The sequence below is a fragment of the Pipistrellus hanaki genome, assembly GCF_964339955.1.
Source record: "Pipistrellus hanaki genome assembly, chromosome: 1".
Taxonomy (NCBI): domain Eukaryota; kingdom Metazoa; phylum Chordata; class Mammalia; order Chiroptera; family Vespertilionidae; genus Pipistrellus; species Pipistrellus hanaki.
In genome coordinates this window covers 120,406,797-120,429,769 of record NC_140503.1, presented here as the reverse complement: position 1 = coordinate 120,429,769, position 22,973 = coordinate 120,406,797, and the positions used below count along the sequence as shown (strand labels likewise).

Here is a 22,973-nt window from a genome sequence, read left to right as displayed (position 1 = left end):
CCTATTGTATAGCATTTTATTCAAGCTTCTGTTTGTGGCATATTTGCCCTTTGATCAAGGCAACTTACATGGCCAAACTCTGAGTCAATAAATGAGGAAATAGACTTCACTTATTTATTTTCTTTTAAATATTTATTGTTCATATTATTACAGTTGTTCCTCTTTTTTTCCCATCATTGCTCCCCTCCACCTGTTCCCATCCCACCCAATTCCCTTACCCCGCCCCCGCTGACCTCATCCATAGGTATATAATTTTTGTCCAGTCCCTTCCTGCACCCCCCACAATCCTTTTCCCTCAAGAATTATCAGTCCACTTCCTTTCTATACCCCTGATTCTATGATATTTACCAGATTGTTTTGTTCATCAGATTTTTAATTCACTTGACTTTTAGATTCACTTGTTGATAGATAAGTATTTATTGTTCATAATTTTTATCTTTACCATTTGCTTCTTCTTCCTCTTCTTAAAGAATACCTTTCAGCATTTCATATAATACTAGTTTGGTGGTGATGAACTCCTTTAGCTTTTTTTTTTAATCCGTGAAGCTCTTTATCTGACCTTTAATTCTGAATGATAGTTTTGCTGGGTAGAGTAATCTTGGTTGTAGGTTCTTGCTGTTCATCACTTTGAATATTTCTTGCCACTCCCGTCTGGCCTACATCGTTTCTGTTGAGAAATCAGATGGCAATCATATGGGTGTTCCCTTGTAGAAAACTGTTTTGTTTTTTTTTATTACTGCTTTTATTATTCTCTCTTTGTCTTTTGCTCTTGGCATTTTAATTATGATGTGTCTTGGTGTGGTCCTCTTTGGGTTACTTTTATTTGGGGTTCTGTGCACTTCCTGGACTTGTAAGTCTATTTCTTTCACCTTGTTGGGGAAGTTTTCAGTCATTATTTCTTCAAACAGGTTTTGAGTATCTTGCTCTCTCTCTCCTTCTGGCACCCCCTTAATTCTGATGTTGGTATGCTTGAAGTTGTAGCAGAGGCTCCTTACACTATCTTCATATTTTTGGATTCTTTTTTGCTTTTCTAGTTGGGTGTTTCTTGCTTCTTTGTATTTCAAATCTTTGACTTGATTCTTGCAATCCTCTAGTCTGCTGTTGGATCTCTGTATATTATTTTTAATTTCAGTCAATGTATGCTTAATTTCTATTGGTCCTTTTTCATATCCTCAAGGGTTTTGTTAAATTAATTGGCCTTTTCTAGAAAATTCTTGAAAAACCTTATAACCATGGTTTTGAATTCTATATCCAGTCGTTTTCTTTCCTTCACTTCTTTCATTTGTGACCTGTTTCTTTGTCTCTGCATTTGGCTGCTTCCCTGTGTTGATAGAGTGGCTTTTTCTGCTAGGTGTCCTATAGGACCCAGTGGCTCAGTCTCCCCAATTACCTGAGGTGGACAGTCTTGGTTCACCCCTTTGTGAGCTGTGTGCACAGTCTTGTTATAGTTAAGCCTTGGTTTTTGTTGGTATCACTGGGAGGAATTGACTTCGAGGCCACTTGGTTGTAAGGATCAGCTGTGTCTATGATGGGAGAACTTCTGTGCTGGAGACACCCTTATGGGACAATACTTGTTTCAGTGGGGCATTGCTTTTCACTGAGTCTGTCCCCTGAGTGTGTCGCTTATGGATCTGAAGAGTTGTAATCTGGGTGGTCCTACTCTGACCCCTGGGCACACTGGCTCTTGGATTTCCAAGGAGGTGCTAATTTAGCCTTTGCCTGAGGCCACCCAGCAGGAGCTACAGAGAGATCTGCAGATTCCTCTTCTTTATTTCGGGTTTGGAAGTGTCCAGATGAGGCCCAGCTGTGAAGCAATGCAAGCTGCTGTGAGGCCTTGGGCCTTCTTTTGGATGTTCTGGGTCTTTCTGACTCAGCTGCAGTTTGTTAGGTAAGTTTAGATTTCAAAGGACCAGGCCATTCACATGCAAAAGCCTCTGCACAAAACTTGGATGGGGCGGAGTCTCAGGGTGTAGCTAACAGTAATGGATTCCCATCAGCCCTGCCCTAAGAGGCCCCTGGGTCTCAATGTCCCGCAGTAATTGATGCAAGCACCTCTGAGAGAAAGCCGCCCTTGGGTTCCGCCTGCTGCTAGACAGTCCAGTTTCTCCACTAATGAGTCTGGGTCCCCAGAGTCTCACCCAAAACTGGAGTTTAGAGCATTCAGAAGCTTGTGTCTCCCTCCTGATTGAAAAATCAATCCGCATACTCAGTTGCCAGCCCTCACAAGGAGTGCGCCTCCATACCTCTGGACTTTACTTCTGTAGCTCCTCTGAGTCTCAGTGAGCTTCTCTCTTCCCTTTGAGTTGTAAAATTTCCACTTAGCCAGCCTTCTGTGATTCTGTATGATGTCAATTTTGTCTTTTAGTTGTAGTTTTAAAGTGGTTGTGCACAGCATCAAGTCAGGTGTTTACCTATGCAACCATCTTTGTTTCTCTTTAGACTTCACTTCTTGATGGGACCATTGGGCAAAGTCAAAATATAAAGTGGTGTGCAGAGACAAATGGAAAAATATTTGTAGCCATTTTTATTATGTGCCACAGTCACCCTTATAAAATATGTATCTTTAATAAATCCAAATTTTAATCATTTAGATTTTGCTAACCAAAAAACACTTAGAAAGATAACATTTTGAGATGACATAAGATATACTTTATTTCTTCTAAAAATAATGTTAATGTTGTGATTACTTAAAGCTTTTTGACATAGAAAGAAATATCACCTGATGAATTCCAGAGTTCCTCTAAACATAAACTGTGATTTATAAGGTTTGTGGAGACTAGATTGTAAATGAGTAGATTAATAAAATCTTTTTAAGTTGAATTTTTTCTCCCTATATTTAAATGAAAAGAGAAATCTATTTCTTACTGCAATCAGACTACATTCTTGAGACTAAGTGTGCCCACTTCACGCCATCATTTTCACTCCACTTGACACCTGTCTGCTAGATAACAGAAGCCTGCAATGAGAGCAACCACTACAGAAATTGACTGATGTTATCTGAAGTAGTCATTTAAAAAATGGAGAATAACCCTGAGAAAGCTAAAGGTGGACCTTCCCCCTTTAATATTTTGTCAGAAATATAGAAATAAAAGTGAGAATATTTAGCTATTTGATAGGGCTTTCAAAATAATAGATGGAATATTATGGTGGCCATGGTTGAATCTGATACTAATACACACATTAAATTTTAAAATAATTTTATTTATATTAAAGTAGGTCATTAATTTTTCAGCAATAGAGAAGCATAAACATATACAAAAAAGAGAAGCATTTGAAATAATATGGAAAGTTTCCTGTACTGGGGAGAGATAGATGCCTTCTGTTTTGGCATGATTGGTTTTGTTGTTCTCAATATTAGCTTTGTGGGGGAAAAAACAAAAAACAAAAAAAAAAAAACTGGCCTCTGCCCACCTTCTAATTCTCAGGAGGAGAAAAGGTAATCTTTAAGTAACCATTTCAGAGAAGAAGCAATTATTCTTAAGCATGAAAACAACAATGTAAATACTTTTATAGATTACAATTTGAGGGCAGGTCAGAGAAGGGAATGAATTCACATAAGAACACAGGTCCTAAAGTGTGACCCTTCCCCAACAGAATCAACCCCAGCAAGGAATTTTTTAGAAATGTCAGTTATCAGGCCTCACACTCTACCCAGTGAATCAGAAACTAGTCATCTGTTTTCACAAGCCTTCCAGTTGATTCTGACACATGCCATATTATAAGATAACCTAGGGGTGTCGAACTCAATCAGAGAAGGGGCCAAAATCTAAAATCCAGCCTAAATCATGGGCCGAATGGTTTACTGAACAGTCATAAACTGACAATGTCATAAACTGACAGTGGAGTGCAGTGATGACAGCGCGGTGCGGGCCACATTGCAAGGCCTGGCCGGCCGGATAACCCAATGTGAAGATTACATTAAGAGGGATCACTAGAAGCCAATGATGTCTGATGATTTTACACCATCTGCTTTGAGCAGTCTCCATGGCCTGTTCACTGTTTAAAACATAGTTACTCAATCAGGATTTTCCAATTATAGGAACATAAGTTGACTACTGACAATAGGCTTGATTAGCAAATCACCACACTGTGAATGCCTACTCTCAGTACTGGGCATCATATGGATCCTGAAAGAGCTCCAGAAGTTCAAACTTTTTTTTACTTATGCAGTTTGCAATTGTACTTAGTTTTGCGGTTTCCTACCTTCATGGAAGAAGATATGAATAGCTGGAATGTTAAATTCTTCATCTCTAGTTACTTTCTATATTCTATTCTCATCTTGAACATGGTGTTTTGGTAGAAGTACATATTCCATAGGACTTTCCAACAGAGAACTACTTAATTAAAATCACTTTCCAAATACTTTTTTACCTAATGAAGCTTTGGGTAACGTTTTCAAGTGCATAAGCCCATCTACGAAAAATCTTATGCTCAAATAATGAAGGGTTAATAGGGTTCAGGAAACCAATCCTAAAATAGGGCACCTTGGCATATTGTATATTTTAAGTTGAAGGAGAATGAGAAAAGTTTTCTTCCCAAGAAGGTCATAGAAACTCATGAAAAAAAAAGATTGTCTTAAGAGCAAAAACACTTTGATCTTTTCTGTAGGTACATTTTACACAGTTGATTGTCTAGATTCACAGCTAATGAAGGTAGTTCCAGGGGTGACTAGTGTGGGAATATGGCTTCCTGGAATACTGGGCGGAATGGGGGAACATTTTTTATTTAAACGACTACAAAACTAAAGCAAAGCACCACTAACCAGTTCTATTCTCAGCTATTCAAAACCTAAATTTCTCTTTTCAAAGTCACTCTCAAACTTGGGTATTTTATGTAGAATAAAAAGAAATGACCCAATATTATGTTTTGCTTTTATATTAAAAAAATTGATTTTTACATCTTCAAAAGTTAAAGCTATAAAAATTTATACTAAGGAGAAAGTTAGGATATTTTCTGATGCATTATATTGTATGACTAGCTTACCTATCTATACTAATAAAAGGGTAATATGCTAATTAGGGCGGACATCTTCCCAAAGACCTTCCTGATGTCCTTCTCCAGTCAAAGTCACAGCGGCTGCGAAGGGCCCAGGCTCAGGCAGCCAGAATGTGGCCTGGCACATCCTTGTCCCTTCTCCAGGAAGCTCCCAGCACCCTAAGGTGGGTGGGCATCCTGCTCGGCCGGGGGTTCCCAAAAGCCCTGACCGCTCTGCTGCCTCCCATCTCCACCTGATTCTGCAAGCTTTAGGGCCCACGGGAAAAAGAGTGCATGCCTGTGGGCACTGGAGAAGCACAGGCGGTGGCAGATTTGGGGGACTCCATGGAGGCCTCCAAGCTGCGGACACCCAAGTTCATTCTGGACACAGGGCCCTCTCTCTTGCCTCAGGTGACTCAGAAGCCACCAGTGTCTAACTGCCAGTCTTCATGAGGTGGAAGTGTGTGCACCGTCCACCAAAAAGTAGGACCATGGAGCCCTTCACATTCTCAGTGCAGGCATAAGTCCATGGTTGACGGGGTGGATGCCAGACCAAAACAAAACAGCAGAAATACCCTGCCCATCTCGGCGGGTGCAGCTGCAGTCCATGCGGGCCTGGGCAGTGCAGAAAGTGCTGCCTTCTCCCGGGTCCTGTGCTCGCTGAGCCTCAGGCCCCCTGAGTCCGGACAGTGAAGTGTGTGGGGCATCCTGCAGGAGCTGTGCCGTTCTGGGTGCTTTTGCTCAAAGACACCCTTTGGGATGAATGCAGAGCCACTTCTCACTTCCCATGAGTCTGGAAGAGCCATGGAAAATGATTGCGACAAGAGCTTTCCACATCTCTGTTTATCCTTTTGAATCCATAAAACCACCTTTAAAAAAGCATGCAGCCCACCTGAGAGAGAATGCACTTTCTGGCCAGAGCATGCAGGATTCTTTTGCCCAGTAGGTTAAAGGAAGCAGAGAGCTGGCACAGTGGAAATGGCCCTGGTGCCCTATGAGGAGCCACAGGAATGGGGTTGCAGAAATTCCACAAGCCTCTTGCCACCTTCTCCTTTGCAAACCACACCATCCAGATCCACCAGGACGGGCGGCCACTGCGAGTTGCAGCCTGTTTGGGGACATGGTAAGCATATCCTGGGGGACCTCTGAAAACATTTGTAATTGATCATAAGACTGGTCTTTATTTAAAAAGAAATAAAATAACATCTATGTTGAGATATAATTCATATACTGTACATGTCAATGAACTGTGTGGTTTTTTTTAAAGTAAATTCAGAGTGGTACAACCATCACCATGCTCAATTTTTAAATATTTTCACAGCCCAATCCCCTCCAAAAAAAACTTCTACCCACTAGAATCACTTTCCTGATCATCTTCCCCAAAATAGATTGTATTTTGAAGGTGAGTAAAGAAAAGTTAAGGGAAGTTAAACTACTGAACAAAGAATATTATAAAATCACAAAGCCCAAAGTGAAGATCATATGTTTTCTTTAAATATTTTTTTTTTTTATTGATTTTAAAGAGGAAGGGAAAGGGAGAGAGAAATAGAAACATCAATGATAAGAATTGCTGATCAGCTGCCTCCCACATGCCCCCTACTGGGGATCTAGCCCACAACCCAGGCATGTGTCCTGACCAGAATCACATCTGGAACCATTTAGTCCATAAGCCTATGTTCTCTCTATTAAGACAAACCGGCCAGGTCCATGTGTTTTCCTTAAGTTCTGGGTGGTTATAATAGTCCCCAAATCTATACTAATAAAAGGTGATATGCTAATTAGAGTGGATGTTTTCCAGATGACCTTCTGGACAAAGCCACAGCGGCTGCAAGGGCTGAGGCTCAGGCAGCCATGAGTGGCTGTGAAGGGCCCAAGATAGGGCCAGCAGTGGCAACAGCAGTGGGGTAATGGAATGGTGCCTTCCCCTGACCTGCCAGGTCACCTCCCACAGAGGGATGCCAGACTTAGGGCAGAGGCAGAGGCACTTAGGAGTGATCAGGCTAGCAGGGGAGCAAGTTAGGGGTGATCAGGCCAACCGGGGGCAAAGCAGGGGTGATCAGGCAGGCAGACAAGCAAGCAGTTTTGAGCCAGTGGTCCTGGATCAGGCCTAAACCAGCAGTTGGACATCCCCCGAGGGAGTCCCAGATTGGAGAGGGTGCAGGCCAGGCTGAGGAACCCCCCTCCATGCATGAATTTTGTGCACCAGGCCTCTAGTCTATACTAATAAAAGAGTAATATGCTAATTAAACCAGATAGACCGAACATCCTTCCGGACAAAGCCATGAGGGTGGGGCTGGGGCAGAGGCAGTTAGGGGTGATCAGGTCAGCAAGGGAAAACGGTTGGGAGCAATCAAGCTGGAAGCCAGAGGTGGTTAGGGGCAATCAGGCAGGCAGACAAGTGAGCAGTATAGGAACCAACAGTCCTAGATTGTGAGAGGAATGTCTGACATTGGAGAATCCCAGATTGGAGAGGGTACAGGCCAAGCTGAGGAACCCCAGCTCTGTGCATGAATTTTATATATCAGGTCTCTAGTCTATACTAATAAAAGGGTAATATTCTAATTAGACCTCCAGTCTATACTAATAAAAGGGTAATATTCTAATTAGACCTCCAGTCTATACTAATAAAAGGGTAATATTCTAATTAGACCTCCAGTCTATACTAATAAAAGGGTAATATTCTAATTAGACCTCCAGTCTATACTAATAAAAGGGTAATATTCTAATTAGACCTCCAGTCTATACTAATAAAAGGGTAATATTCTAATTAGACCTCCAGTCTATACTAATAAAAGGGTAATATTCTAATTAGACCTCCAGTCTATACTAATAAAAGGGTAATATTCTAATTAGACCAGATAAACTCGACATCCTTCCAGATGTCCTTCTGGACAAAGCCATAGTGGTGGGGCCAAGGCAGAGGCAGTTAGGGACAATTATGCAGGCAGGTAGAGGGGTTTGGGGTGATCAAGCAGGCAGATAGATGAGTGGTAGGAGCCAGTTGTCTCAGATTGTGAGAGGGATATCCGACTGCCAGTTTAGGCACGATCCCTATGGAATCTCTGACTGCCAGTTTAGGCCTGATTCCTGTGGGGTCCTGGATTGTAGAAGGTGCAGGCTGGGCTGAAAGGACACCCCTTTGCATGAGTTTTATATATGCAACTGTTATGACTGATCAACTGATTAACCTCTCAACTGTTTGTTATGATGATGCGCTGACCACCAGGGGACAGATGCTCAAGGCAGGAGCTGCCCCCTGATGGTCAATACAGTCCCACAGCCAACCTTTCATGGCCAGCCAACCTCCTGCAGTCCCTCCCCTTGGCCAGCTGGTCCTGATTGGCCCCGATTTGCCCTGATTGCCAGCTAGGCCAAGGGAACCCCAACCCATGCATGATTTTGTACACTGGACCTCTAATTACAAATAATTATTTGATGATTTTAAAATTTTGAAAATGAATTACTTTTTCATTTGAAAATGAAATAACTCTACAGAAAATTTATATGGAAGGAGAAAGACCCATAGTAGCTAACACAATATTGAAGAACAATGTCAGAGTACTGACACCTGACTTCAAGACTTACCATAGAACTATACTAATCAAACAGTGAGGTATCAGTAAAAGAATTGACAAAAAAAATTTAATAGAACCAAATAAAATGCCAATAAATTTACCATATATATATATATATATATATATATATATATATATATATATATATATTTCACTGATTTTTGATTAAAGAGTAAAAGCAACTTAATGGAGGAAGAATAGTCTTTTCAACAAATGGTACTGGAAACAAGTAGATATCCACATGTAAAATAATGAATCTAAATACAAACGTACACCTTTTTATAAAAGTTAACTACAAATGGATCATAGACATAAATATAAAATGCAATGCTATAAAATTCCTAGAATATAACATAGAAGAACATCTAGATGACTTTGAGTTTGGTGGTAACTTTTTTGTTTGTTATTATTGATTTCAGAGAGAGGAAGGGAGAGGAAGAAATAGAAACACCAATGAAAAGAGAGAATCATTGATTGGCTGCCTCCTGCATGACCCCTAGTGGGGATTGAGCCCCAAAGCTGGCCATGTGCCCTGACTGGGAATCAAACCATGACCTATTGGTTCATGGTTCAACAATCAACCACTGAGCCACACCAGCCAGGCAGCAATAATTTTTTAGATACAACATCAAAAACACTATCTATGAAAAAAATATTGAAAAAGCAGACTTCACTAAAATTAAAAATGTCAGTTCTGTAAAAGCATTAAGAGGATAAAAAGACAAGTAACAGACTAGCGATAAAACTATTTGCAAAACACTATTTGATAAAGAACTGGTATCCAAATTATACAAAAGACTGTTAAAACTCAATAATAGGAAAACAATCAATTCAATAAAATGGGCACAATATATGAACAAACACCACACTAAAGAAGATATACAATTGTCATATACATATATGAAAAGATGTTCAATACCATATTCCATTAGTATATTGCAATTAAGACGATTAGAAAGCTACTTCTGCACACTTGTAATGCCCCTCTCCCCGTATTATCCCTTCCATGCAGTTACCACCACCCTATTGTATGTGTTCATAGGTAATGCATATCTATATATACAAAAGCCTAAGCAACCGTTGGACCATTTGACTGCTTAAGCATTCGACTGGTAGCCATTACATGCACTGACCACCAGGGGGGCAGACGCTCAACGCACAGGCATGGAAACATGGAACAGAAGATCAGTTCAAGCACTGGAAATGAAAAGTATTAGGCCACGCTTCTTTAATTATTTTGAGTTGTGCAAAATACGTGGACTGCCTATTATACCTTTGGTAGCTTTACCTAACTTACCTTTTCAAGCTTGGAGACTGAAACAAAAGAATACAGACAAAATTTAGCTTCACAACACACACACACACACACACACAGAGAGAGAGAGAGAGAGAGAGAGAGAGAGAGAGAGAGAGAGAGAGAGAGAGAGAGAGACATTGCAGGTAATATCAAATGGCCCAGGTAAGATATAGTCCTTTCTCTTTTAACTCATCTTCAAAGATTCCAAGTGCTCTTAATCCAATGAGCTGTACTATTAAATAGAAAGGAGAGAGTTCACCAAAAATAAAAAGGTTTCATTTTATTTTTCAATGTATCTACATTGCCTTGCAAAATTCAAGTTGCATCATTAATTGATATTTGATGTCTGTTGTTTGTTGAAAAAAATTTTAACTGAGTTGGCCCATCTTATAGGAAATGGGGATTTGCCTTCTCTTCCCAGTTTCTTCTTTCACACACACACTCACACACACACACTCCAAGAAGTCAGCAATAATCTTACTTTGTTTTCTTCTCTCTTCCTTTAACATAGCAATTACGTTTTCATTTGTCCTCACATGCAGCTTTCTATAGTTTTCTAACGGTGCATCCAGAGAGTCAGGAAAGGGGGAAAGAGACTTTGTTTGAGGAGCTTGTCTATTTGCTTTGTAAATCCCCTGTGATCGTGACATTTCTCCTTGCCAGGAATCCAGTTGGGCAATATGACCAGTGTGACAGTGTCAACGTATGCAAGCCTATATAATTGCTGATGATGGGGGAAAAGAATTGAGCATAATATTGGATGGGAAAGAGAAAAAGTATGATCGCTTCTAGTCCCCAATATTCTGAGTTCCCAATTATAAGAATTTGAAGCTGAGTGGCACCATACATACATACATACATACATACACACACACATACATAGAGTGGTGAGCCTTGTCTAGAATTATAACATTGGATGTCAAATGCTCTGAACTGTGCTACTCATCTCCTGAGCAAGCCATTGTGTTTAATACAATGTAAACGAGTAGCTAGTTCAACTGCAAGAATCAGGCCCGGGAGGGATTAATAACAGTTAAAGGACCGCTTCTAGCATGTTCAGTTTATTTACATAGCAGCAAACATGCCAGACAAGGCCATTTTTGCTTTCATGAACTTTAAATTCCAAGTTCCTTCACGGGAAAGTAGTGACACCAGCATAATCTCAAGCCTAAGTGATGAGTTAGAAGTATACTCCAAATATACAGGTAGAGGCAAATCAATATTTAAATAGCCTTCTTTTGCTATCTTCTAAAACTGTTGATTGGGTATTTATAATATTTTGTTTAGTCTTATGGGTTCTAATGTTAAATTCTTAAAAGAGAAAGAGAAAGCAAAGAGAATTTCGCATTAAGAAGTTGAAAATCAAATCATAGTTCCAAGTATTATTTGACCTCTTTGTTGCTAAAACTTGTTCTAATATTTTATATACTCATCATTGTAATAGAACTTCTGGTGGAAAAGGGGAGGGATGATGGTTAGGTCACTACCAGGTATTAGGTTTATAAAACATAATAACCAGAATTTGTGAGGACATGGAGATTAGAGGGGGGTGAGTGTGGTGCAATGATAACATGTCTAAGTAGCAGAAATTTTTATTCTTCTTTTGTATGCTTTATCCTTCAGGCTACACAGAGTCATACATAAATTAATCCTAAAATAACAAATTTATGCATGATATTGTAAGACCACTGTTTAAAATAACATAACTAATAAAGTTTATAAAAATCCCATCTGTTGTAATTAATAAATTTATTCTAAAAACATTTAAATGTTTTTAGGGCCTCTTTTTTTTTCTTTTTGTTAATCCTCACTGGATGGTATTTTTTCCACTGACTTTTAGAGAGAGTAGTAGGTAGGGAAGAATGGGTGGGGGGGGGAGAGAGAGAGAGCGCAACATTGAAATGTCTCACATTGATTGGTTGCCTTTCACATGCACTCCAAACTAGGGTCAAGGATCAAATGGGCAACCCAGATAGGTGCCCTAGGGAATCAAACCTGAAACCCTTTCGTGAATGGTCCTTCCTCTAACCAATATCTATAATCTTAATATCCTGTTGGTTCTGTTTCTTTGAAGAATGCTGATTAATAATACACTTGCCTTTGTGCCACATCACTCGCAGCTCCTTGCTCACACTGCCGCATCCTCTCCCTCTGTGAGTAACCTTCCTCTGCCCCTCTCTTATAAAGACACCGTGATTGCATTGGGCCCACCAGATAATCCTGGGTAATTTTCCCATCTCAAATCTTTAACTTACATCACATCTGCAAAGACCCTTTTCCATATACAACATTTCTAGGTTCTAGATATTAGTAAGAGACATTATATTAGTGGGAGACATTATTCTGCTTATTATATTCACACTAGAGGCCTGGTGCACAAGGTTCATGCATGGGGAGGGGCTTGTCCCTCAGCCCAGCCTGCACCCTCTTATAATCCAGGACTCCTTGGGTAGGGTCTTTAGGTCTGGCCAGCAATCAGAGCCTATCAAGGCTTTCCTTCCCCCGGCTGCCAGCAGCTGGCCCTTCCCCCTCCACTACCACTACTTGCCATCTGTGCAACGGTGCCCCTTCCTCGGCCACCGGTCACCTTCTTCTGAGGGCAATCGGTGTGGGGTGTGACCACTTGACTGGCCTGGGCCTCCTCCCTCTGCAGAGCGATTGCTGGCCGGCCCCGCACACTTGCCACAGTGTCACTGACTGATGTCCTGGGCCTCCCTTAGTGGGGTGATCAATTGTGGGGCCCCCAGATCCATTGCCCACAGAGGGAGGCCCTGCCCACCCACCACAGCTCTGTCACCCAAGTAGCCTGGGCCTCCCTCTGTGGGACAATTGTGGGGCCATGACAGGGTTCCCTGACCAATCTCATCGCACTGGCCTTGGCTGGCCTGGCACCAGTGCCTGTCATAGCATAGTCATCTGGAGGTCATCCGGGCCATCATTCTGCTGTTTGGTCATTTGGTTGGCTTGCATATTACGCTTTTATTATTAGAGACTGCAGAATCTTTCAAAATTATATTCAACCCCTCCCATTAACACAAGAGCCCACATCCCCTAATTAGAGACAAGAATAATATTGAGAGAAATGGGATGAGTAATTTCTGCTCCAATTTCTGAGATGTTTGCCCTCAGAAGACCCATCTAAAGATTTTATCTTTTTCAGGTAGACTCCTGATTTCTTGCAACAAACAGCTACCTCTTCTGAAATACACCATTCTGTATTCTAGACACTCTGACATCCTCAGGCATCACTGAGTTTACATGTTATCTTTAAGATCACGCACATCAAATTGGTTAAAGGTGAATATCTTACTCCCAAATACTAGTAATTCTAACTATCGGATAAGCAATTACTAAAGAATTCACTGTGGATTGTTTTTGCCCTAAAATATTAATAGGTGTTAATGGAAGAAAATATGCCACATGATCAAATCAGTTTGGAAAATCCTGGTTTAAAAAATATTAAACACCCATTTTACTGTAGCCCTATGGGGAGGCTTCAATAAATTAATACATGTTGAAATTCTCCTAGAAGGAATGGGTGTGTGCAGCATTTTCCAGTTATGTCACCCTTTTTTGAGGGATTAACTAGAAGGGACAGTGAAGATGTATAGATAATAGATTGAGAAACATTAATCTAGACTGTGCAGACATTACAGAGTAATCACAGAATGGTTGCAGCTATAAAGAAATGCGAGGCATCAGAGAGCTGTGAGCATTCTTCCCTGGGAGCTTTAGAGAAAGAGAATAGCTTATGACAAGTTTGAGATATTGCTTGAATTTAGTCCCCCGGGTCTTTCAGCAAGATATGCCCAATATATCTAACCAGTGTTATTTAAGATACCTGTTTTAACTTGGCATGCGAGGTATTGTCCCTCTCTAATAATGAGTAAACAAATTCTACTAGTTACAAAAATTTACATATGGTATATCAATGTAGAACCAGGTAGTATGTGAAAGAGACCAAAGACAAAAAAAAAAAAAAAGTGTCCAGTGGTTTTCTGTACCTGGAAGCACAATTCATCCCAGGATTTTCCTGCCCACCCTGTTTGCAGGAGTAGGAAACAAAGGAAGTCATAAACAGATGGGCTGCATCACATAGTGTTTGCACAGAGAAGGACACTGTCAAAACAAAAAGAACGGCCGAAACCGGTTTGGCTCAGTGGTAGAGCATTGATCTGAGGACTGAAATGTCCCAGGTTCGATTCCGGTCAGGGGCATGTACATTGGTTGAGGGCACATCCCCAGTAGAGGGTGTGCAAGAGGCAGCTGGTCGATGTTTCTCTCTCATCGACGTTTCTAGCTCTCTAGCTCTCTCCCTTCCTCTCTGGAAATATCAATAAAATATATTTAAAAAAAAACAAATCCTACTAAATGGAAGGAGACAGATACATCTAAGAAGGGGTTGATATACAAAATTTATTAAGAACTCATGTTGCTCAACACCAGAAAAAACACATAAACAATCTAATTTTTAAAATGGGCAAAAAACCTGAAAGACACTTTTCCAAAGAGGACATATAGATGGCCATGGCCCAGAGACATATGAAAAGATGCCCAACATTACTAATGTCAGAGATGTTCAGATGCAGATTAAGACCACAATGAGATATCATCTCACACCTGTCAGTAATCCACAAATAAGTGTTGGCTCGGATGTGGAGAAAGAGAACTGTGCACTGTTGGTGGGAACACAGATTGGTGCAGTCACTTTAGAAAACAGTATGGAGTTACCTCAAAATATTCAAAAGGGAATTGCTGCTCTGGCCAGTGTGGTTCAGTTGGTTGGAGCATCATCCTGGACACCAAAAGGTCACAGGTTTGATTCTCAGTCAGGGCACATTTACAAGGTGTGGGGTTGGTCAAATAGCAAGTATGAAATGGGGAGAATCAATGTGTAACAATGTGGTCAGGGTGCATATATGATGCAACCAAAATTGAAGGGAGGGAGGTTGGGGGACCAGGTGTAAAGGTAAAGGGATTAATAGTACAAATGTGGTTACAAAATAGTCACAGGGATGTGAAACACAGCAGAGAGAATATAATCACTAATTCTGTAATAAAGAGATAATAGCAAATTGACCCTAACTCTGTCACACTGTCACAAGATGGCTGCATCCACAGCAGAGGTGGGGTTCCATAAAGATCCGTAATGAGTGATCAGCAGGGACCTGAGGCTGCGTGGTGCCAGGCCAGGGAAGGGGACCTCAGGCTGCACTTCCTGCCCTAGCACCAGGCTGGAGGACCTCAGATTGTGCTCCCCATCCTGGCAGGGCTTGACAGAGGACCTGAAGCTGTGCCCCCTCACCCGGTGGGGCTTGACAGGGTTGGGGCCAGCCTGGTCTGGATCTCTCCCATTGGGGGTGAGGCCGGCTAGGTCTGGGTCTCGTGGGATTTCAAGGTGGGCAGGGACTTGACTCTGGGTCCTGCAGCATGCCCTAGACTCTGACAAGAGGAAGATTTTCATATACTTTTTACTAATTTTCTTTCGTTTCTTACACTTCTATTATAGCGAAAGAGCAAATAGCAATATTAAAATATTTCCTCTAATTAATTCCCTTTTAATTTGCATGAATTTCGTGCACCTGGCCACTAGTATTGTGATAACTATGTGTGGTACAATATAAGTGCTGGAAATATGAGGGGGGAAACTTCTTTATAGTATATGATTGTCTAACCACTATGTTATATACCTGGAACCAATACAAAATAATATTGAAAGTAAACTGTAATTAAAAGTAAAAATAAAAATAATTAAAAAAAAAAAAAACCACACACACACCAAAGGCAGCCTTTTTGTGATGCCCCTAGAGGTAAGGGAATAGGTCTTTCTGTCTGTAAGATTATGTTACTAATCAATACAGACAATAACAAAAATAAGTATGGGACATTACAAAGATTACAAAAATCTTTTTTAAAATATATTTTTATTGATTTCAGAGAGGAAGGGAGGAGAGAGAGAAGCATCGGTGATGAGAGAGAATCATTGTTCAGCTGCCTCCTGCACATTCCACACTGGGGATAGATCCTGCAACCTGGGCATGTGCCCTGAACCGGGAATCAAACTTATGACCTGCTGGTTCATAAGTTGATGCTCAACCATGGAGCCACACCAGCAGGGCTACAATAATCTTTTATATAATGGTTGTTTGAATTACCTGGAGAACAATAAATCCAATAGAATCATTCAAAGAGACATTAATTAATCCCTGAAGTACTTAGAACTATGGCCTTTCTAACAAAGTGTCATTGGCTGGTGACTGAATGGATCTGACCAGTGGAAACCCCCTCAAAAGCTCTCAGGTGCATAGGGGAAAAACAATAAGGGAAACGTTATTTTTACTCTAGCCACACATTTCAAAAGAAAACAACCAAATAGCAAGTGTGAAATGGGGAGAATCAATGCGTAACAAACAGGGCCAGCTACATAATTTGCAAGACACGGTGCAAAAGGAAAAAGGAGGCCTCTTGTTCACAGAGCTGGCAAGAAGCTATCTCCTTGCTTTCGCCATCTGTCTCTTTAATGCTGCACTCTCTTAGGAGAGTAGAGACCTCACAGCCCTGCCCCACAACTGGGAGCAAGAGGTTCATGCCCAATCCTCACCTTCCCCACAAACCCAGCAAAAGGGTGGGTGGCACCAAAAAAGAAGGGGGGAGCTGGTGCCTGAGCTTAGGTCCTGAGACACATGGAGATGACGAAAGTCAGAAATCCCCCACCAAACCCAAACTCCAAGCCCCTGGCTCAGACCCACTGTTCCATCAGACTTGAATTATACAACACACATCCAAAGATTAAATTATTCAGAATTTCACGAAAGCTATTGCAGAGCATTAAACCCCAAGTGCCTGCTCTGCTCACACACCCAGGAAGTGGGTTCTGGTAATAGCGGGTGGTCCAAGCCCAGGACCTATTAGATCGTGATGAATGAGAGCTGGCTGAGCCAATGGAAATGGCTCTTCTGGCACATTGGACCCTGCTTTCCATATCTTCCTCTGCTCTGGTGTGCTGCCAAGGAAAACGAATGGGGTTTAACCAAATCTGTGATAAAAGCGAGACTTTCTGGGAAGTGCTTCGAGTTGCTTCATTTTTTTTTTTCTTATTACTGGTGACATTTAATTAACAGTGTTGGGGTTACTGAATAACTATAAAAATGTTTAGGAAGTAAATCCTTCAATCTCTTCTACCGGTTACTCAAGCCACTCATTTTTTTCTATCACGGAAGTGCCAAGCAGATCCACAAATTGTAATCTAATGTTTATTAAATTTAATTCTTCCACTAGTGGAAATCTAATACAAAGAATGTACAATTATGTATTTAGTAAATAATGTTGGAATTGGAACAATTTCCCTGGTTATTTTGTACATCTGCTGGAGTTGTCTAGCAAAATCTGATTTAATAAAGAGGGAATATGTTAATTGTCCCTTGCACCATCACAAAGATGGTGGTGCCCACAGCCAATAAAGAGGGAATATGCTAATTGACTGCCCCGCCCTCAAAGATGGTGGCACCCATAGCCACAGGATGACTGTGCACAGTCCCCTCAGCCCCACTGGAGCAAAAGGCATGCAGCAAGGCCAGGCCTGCCCCAAGCCTTGCTGAGCACTGGCCTCCAGAGTCCTCAAGTCCCCTCAGCCCCCCAGCCTCCAGGGCCAGCCTGAGATGCAGACAAGCCTCAGACGATGGCTGCCCAGATGCCCATGGCCACCGGAGGCTCAGGTAACCAGGGCTGGCCAAGGCTTGCACTGCCAGCAGTGGCAGCAGCAGAGGTTTGATGGGGCATTGCCTTCCCCTGATCGCCAGGTCACCTCCCGTCCCTGAGGGCCCCTGGATTGTGAGAAAGGGCACCCAGGCTAAGAGAACCCCTCCCCCTCCAGTGCATGAATTTTCATGCACCAGGCCTTTAGTCCTTATATATTGCTGGATTTTTTTTTTTCATGTGCTTGGTAAAAATTCACAATAAAGGGATTGAGACACAAAAATTTCAAAGAGGACATTAGTATTTTTTTATGTATCTTCTCTTCTCTTTGCCAAACTCAGAGAATCTAGAAGCCATGACATAAATCGTTAAGTCCCCAAAGTTAGAGGGGACTTAGAGAGAAGGGCTGCTAAAGAGAATAGCAATGTTTCATTAAACTTCCTCAAGTTCTTTCAGAATTATTAAATGATTTCTAAGGTTCTGACAAGGGAATAATATAGCACCAAATGCAGTCTTATTCACTGTAAAACATCTTATTCTTGAACAGACACATTATCTCTATTCAACTACTTCCAGGGCTTAATTTCACACCCCAGGGTTTAATTTGAGGAAAGAAGAGAGTACTTTTAAAAAATAACATATAGTCTCAGCCTGCTTTGCTTCAGTTTTAAGAAAAGGACACAGAAAAAATAGTCCTATTTGAATCCCAGCATCAAAAACACATAAGGGAATGAATTAATTCTTCCAAGGGCTTTTGTCTATTATATTTTCAACCCAACTGTTGAGATTTGGAAAGATCAACATAGTCTAAAGTGAATCAGAGCACAGTGACACTGAGTTACTCAGCAGGAGACAGGATTTATCATCTTTGCAGAGCCAGCTGGTAAAGAAAAGATTCCCAGAAAGAAAAACAAGAATTGCATTCTCTAGAATGAGCTCTTCAAAGTAGCCTTAAATTGTTTTCTTTTAATTTCAGCAGAACTAACAGAGTCAATAGAATTATTATTGACTTATTTTTGCTAAGATTAGCACACTTACAAGGGCAAAGTTAAGCGAATGTAGTTTTTCACTAGATGTGCTTCTGAGAAAATAAATGTTTGTTTAAGAGAGATGTCTCTTTAATCAACATCAATTTAAAAAATTATGTATCCCTGGTTATAAAATACTTTGTAAATTCTAGTTTTTCTTAAAGCATATCATATCCCCCAACTCTGACACAGAGTTACGATGTTGACTATAGAAATGTCCCTGAGGAGATTACCCCCTGTATTATACAGAGTTTCTTTATAAAGAGCCATAAAATAAAGTTCTCTCAGGTTCATGTACATATCAGAAATATAGATATATGGTAATAAGCAAACTACTTCTTTTTCTCCCATGATCATTAAAGAATATTCAACTATAGTTAGTCCTTAGGGAAATGCAAATAAAAATCACAGTGAGATTCACCTCATACCCACTGGAGTGGTTAGAATTTTAAAAAGAGTCAGGTAATAAGTGCTGGTAAGTATGTGGAGAAATCAGAATCCTAATATATCAATACTTGTAGTCGGAATGTAAAATAGGGCAATGATTTTGGAAAATAGTTCTGCAAATCGCTAAGCACAATTATCATGAATTTCACTATTTTGAATATATTCAACAGAAAAGAAACATATGCAATACAGAAGCTTGTACACACATGTTTATGACAGCATTATTAATAACAGCCAAAATATGAAAACAATCCAAATATTCATTAATTGATGAATGGTTAAATAAAATGTGGCATGGCCATATAAGGAACTATTATTCAGCCATGGAAAAGGAATTGGGTACTGATAACACACCATAATATATATCAGTGATTTTCAACTGGTGTGCTGCAAGAATTTTAATACATGTAATACCTGATTATTTAACTTTATGACCTCTTTTCCCTTCCATTGTCAAATAAAAATATGACAACAGCCAACATAACAATAACCTTCTGGTATAAATGACATCTTGAACCCTAAATATATAGATCATATACTAGAGCTGCATCTTATTTGTCACATTGCATAATAAGAGTGCTTATGAATGCTTAATTATTTTTTTCCATTCTATAGAATTTATTGGATGACATTGGTTAACAAATTCTACAAATTTCAGATGCACAATTCTACAATAATTCTACAATTAAACAATAACTCTACACACTGTATTATGTGTTCACCATCCCAAGTAAAGTCTCTGCCCATCATCATTTATCCCCAATATACTGCCCTCCAACTCCCCCAACCCCCTGCCTCCACACTCACCAATCTCCGCACTATTGTCCCAGTCCATAAATTTTTTCCTTATACTCAGTCCCTCCAATCTCCCCACCCAGGCATCTCCCAACTCCTGATAGCTGTCAGCCTGCTCTCTCTCTGAGTCTGTCTCTATTTTGCTTGTTAGTTCATTTTGTTCATAAATATATGAGTAAGTGAGTAAAATTACTCAATTTGTGAGTAAAATTATATGGTACTTGTCTTTTTCTGACTGAATTACTGGCCTGTATCACTTTGCATAATGCTCTCAAGGTCCATCTATGCTGTTGCAAAATTAGTTCCTTCATTTTCATGGTCAAGTAGTATTCTATTGTGTACATGTACCACAGCTTTCTTTTTCTTTCTTTCTTTTTTTTTTTGGGGGGGGGGATATTTTCCTTCAATTTTTTTTTATTTGTTATTTATTGTTTAAAGTATTACATAAATCTCCGTTTTTCCTCATTTACCTCTCCCCGGCTTTCCCTACCTCACCTCCCTCATCTGTGTCCATTGGTTGTGCTCATATGCATGCACACAAGTCCTTTGGTTGATCTCTTACACCCTCACCCCCTGCCTTCCCTCATAGGTTGGACAGTCTATTTGTTGCTTCTATGACTCTGGTTCTATTTTTGTTCATCAGTTTATGTTGTTCATTATATTCCACAAATGAGTGAGATCATATGATATTTATCTTACTCTGGCTTATTTCGTTTAGCATAATGCTCTCCAGTTCCATTCATGTTGTTGTAAATGGTAAGAATTCCTTTTCTTTTATAGAACCATACTATTTCTTTATGTACCACCATTCTTTAATCCACTCATCTGCTGATGGGCACTTAGGCTGTTTCCAAATCTTAGCTATTGTAATTGTGCCTCTATGAACATAAGGGTACATATGTCCTTTCTGATTGGTGTTTCTGTTTTCTTGGGATATATTCCTAGTAGTGGGAATATGGGGTCAAATGGCAGTTCAATTTTAATTTTTTGAGGAAACACCATACTGTTGTCCACAGTGGCTGTGGGACTTGGAATGTATCATCTATAGATAAAGGGGGACTACTTTATTTCTACTTTCTTGCCCTTATCTTTTTACCACTCCTACCACCAATCAGTTTGCTTTTGTTTTAAAAGATTTTTGTAAAGTTAAACATAACTTTCAAGTTAAACTATATTATATATAACTTTATTGGGAAGCAAGTTGACACAATTCCGCTTATTTTCTTAGGAAAAAATTGTATCACAATATTTTTGTCCAAAATGTAAACATCTGCACTACCACACTTCAGTTCTTGAAAATCAGATCTCCTTTTTTGAATTTCAGCAGAAGACAAGAAAAGAAGGCTATCAACTTCATGGCTCTAACCATGAATAAAACATTTATTCCCACATTTTCCTTCGTTTGTCAATTTCAACCTTGTGTAATTTCATAAAACCATGATATAGAGATTCTTACAAAAGAATGTAGTAGCTCTACTTATCAAGATAAAAGGTATCTTTATGATTTTGATTTTCACTCTATTAGAGTAAAGCTTTTCATACTCAAGACTTGTGTGAAAAACGTTAACACTATTGAAAATCTGGTTAACATACTCCCTCTGCTGGTTCATAGCTGTGTTCTTCAAGCAAGGACATGCAAGTTCATCTCCTCCTACTTATGGTTCCTTTACACATCAGATTTTCTATGTTATGCTTTCTTATAAAAAAAACCAAGTTACCTAAGCAAGCTATGAAATGCAAAATTCTTAAAAGCATGGGTTTTTAATTGAACTTATTATATGCAAAACCTTTCTTCTTGCCAAATTCTAATTATCCTAATTATTCTGCAGAATTTGATAGCACTGTCATGTTTTTACCTTCTCTCTTTCATCTCCTACAAATTAATATGACAAAAAATACTATGCTTTTATTTATAACAGTCAAGTATTAAAACTCCTACTATAGTTTTCTGCTTCTAAAATACTACATAACTTCTGGTATCGTAGGATACCTCCAAAAATATTTGTAACATTACGTACATATAAAATTAAAAGGCACAAAGAAAATTATTTGTTGCATTCCAATTACTTAAAATATTCCGTTAATTAATGAGAAATATCTTCCTTTTACATATTTAATCTTTATTCTTATATTATAGTAGTCTTCCTAGTCCATATTTCATTGTAATTTCATATTTATATTATTGGTTTTAATCATTCTAGTAATATTACTACCAGGAATTTTTTTTTCTTAGCCAGAAAATGTTCCTAAACCCAGTGTAATAATTTAACTCCACTCCTCATAAATCAATAATCATTTGGAAACAAATCACTTATGCCTTATTTGCTCCACTATCCTTTACGGAAGTGGTAAATCCAAAAAGCAAAATAAAAAGTTTTGCATTTGTTAGTTTATGCATTGTTCTGGAAAAAGGATTGCATAACTTTTATGAGCTTATCAAAAGGATGCAAGACTTCCTTTCCAAAAAGTAAGAATTTACTTCTTCTATGTGTCTGCATATACCCTGCCCCTCAACACATACTTTAATGTATACACCACATTGGCCCCTTCTCTCCTAGTCTTACCCCTAGAATGGCCTCCTTTTCTACATCCTCAATGCAAATTCTGTGATTCTTCAGGACACAAAGGAAAGTACCATGTTCTGTATAAATCTTATTCCCACTGCTTCTCATTTCCTATTATTCTTTAAGTAGCAGCATTCTATTGTAGTTAGCACTTTGTTATTCTCTAATAATTTTCCAATTATGATAAAATAACCATTTTCTAATATCTGTGACATGCATATTGGTTTTATTTTGCCAACTAGACTACAATAATACCTTATTGTTTAGCATTTTTTATTCATTCAGGTGAACTCTCTGAGGGCAGTAAGCATGTTATTTGTATTCTCATTCCCAATGTTCAATATTGCATTTGGTGTTTAGTGTGAGATTCCCTAAATGTCTGATAAATAGAACTATTAATACAAATGCTCTAAAGAAAATAATACATCTCATTATTCTGCTTCCTTCAGTTATACAGGTCTTCCAGAATATGAGTATATTTATACATTTTTAAAATTTTCACAATCTAAACCTTTCCTTATATAAAAAATAAAGAATAAAAGGCCATCACTTTAGTTATGGTGTGGTATGTACTGGAAGTTATAAGGCCTAATGGCTT

The 22,973-nt window shown here is 39.5% G+C and overlaps 1 pseudogene across 1 annotated transcript in view; it reads left to right on the top strand.

Moving 5' to 3' along the window:
• Positions 1-5,952: 5,952 nt before the first annotated feature.
• LOC311620823 (developmental pluripotency-associated protein 2-like) overlaps positions 5,953-22,973 on the top strand; it is a 33,844-nt pseudogene continuing 16,823 nt past the window's right edge. Inside the window, exon 1 of the transcript in view lies at positions 5,953-6,097. The product of the transcript in view is annotated as a developmental pluripotency-associated protein 2-like (transcript). The remainder of the gene's footprint in view (positions 6,098-22,973) is intronic.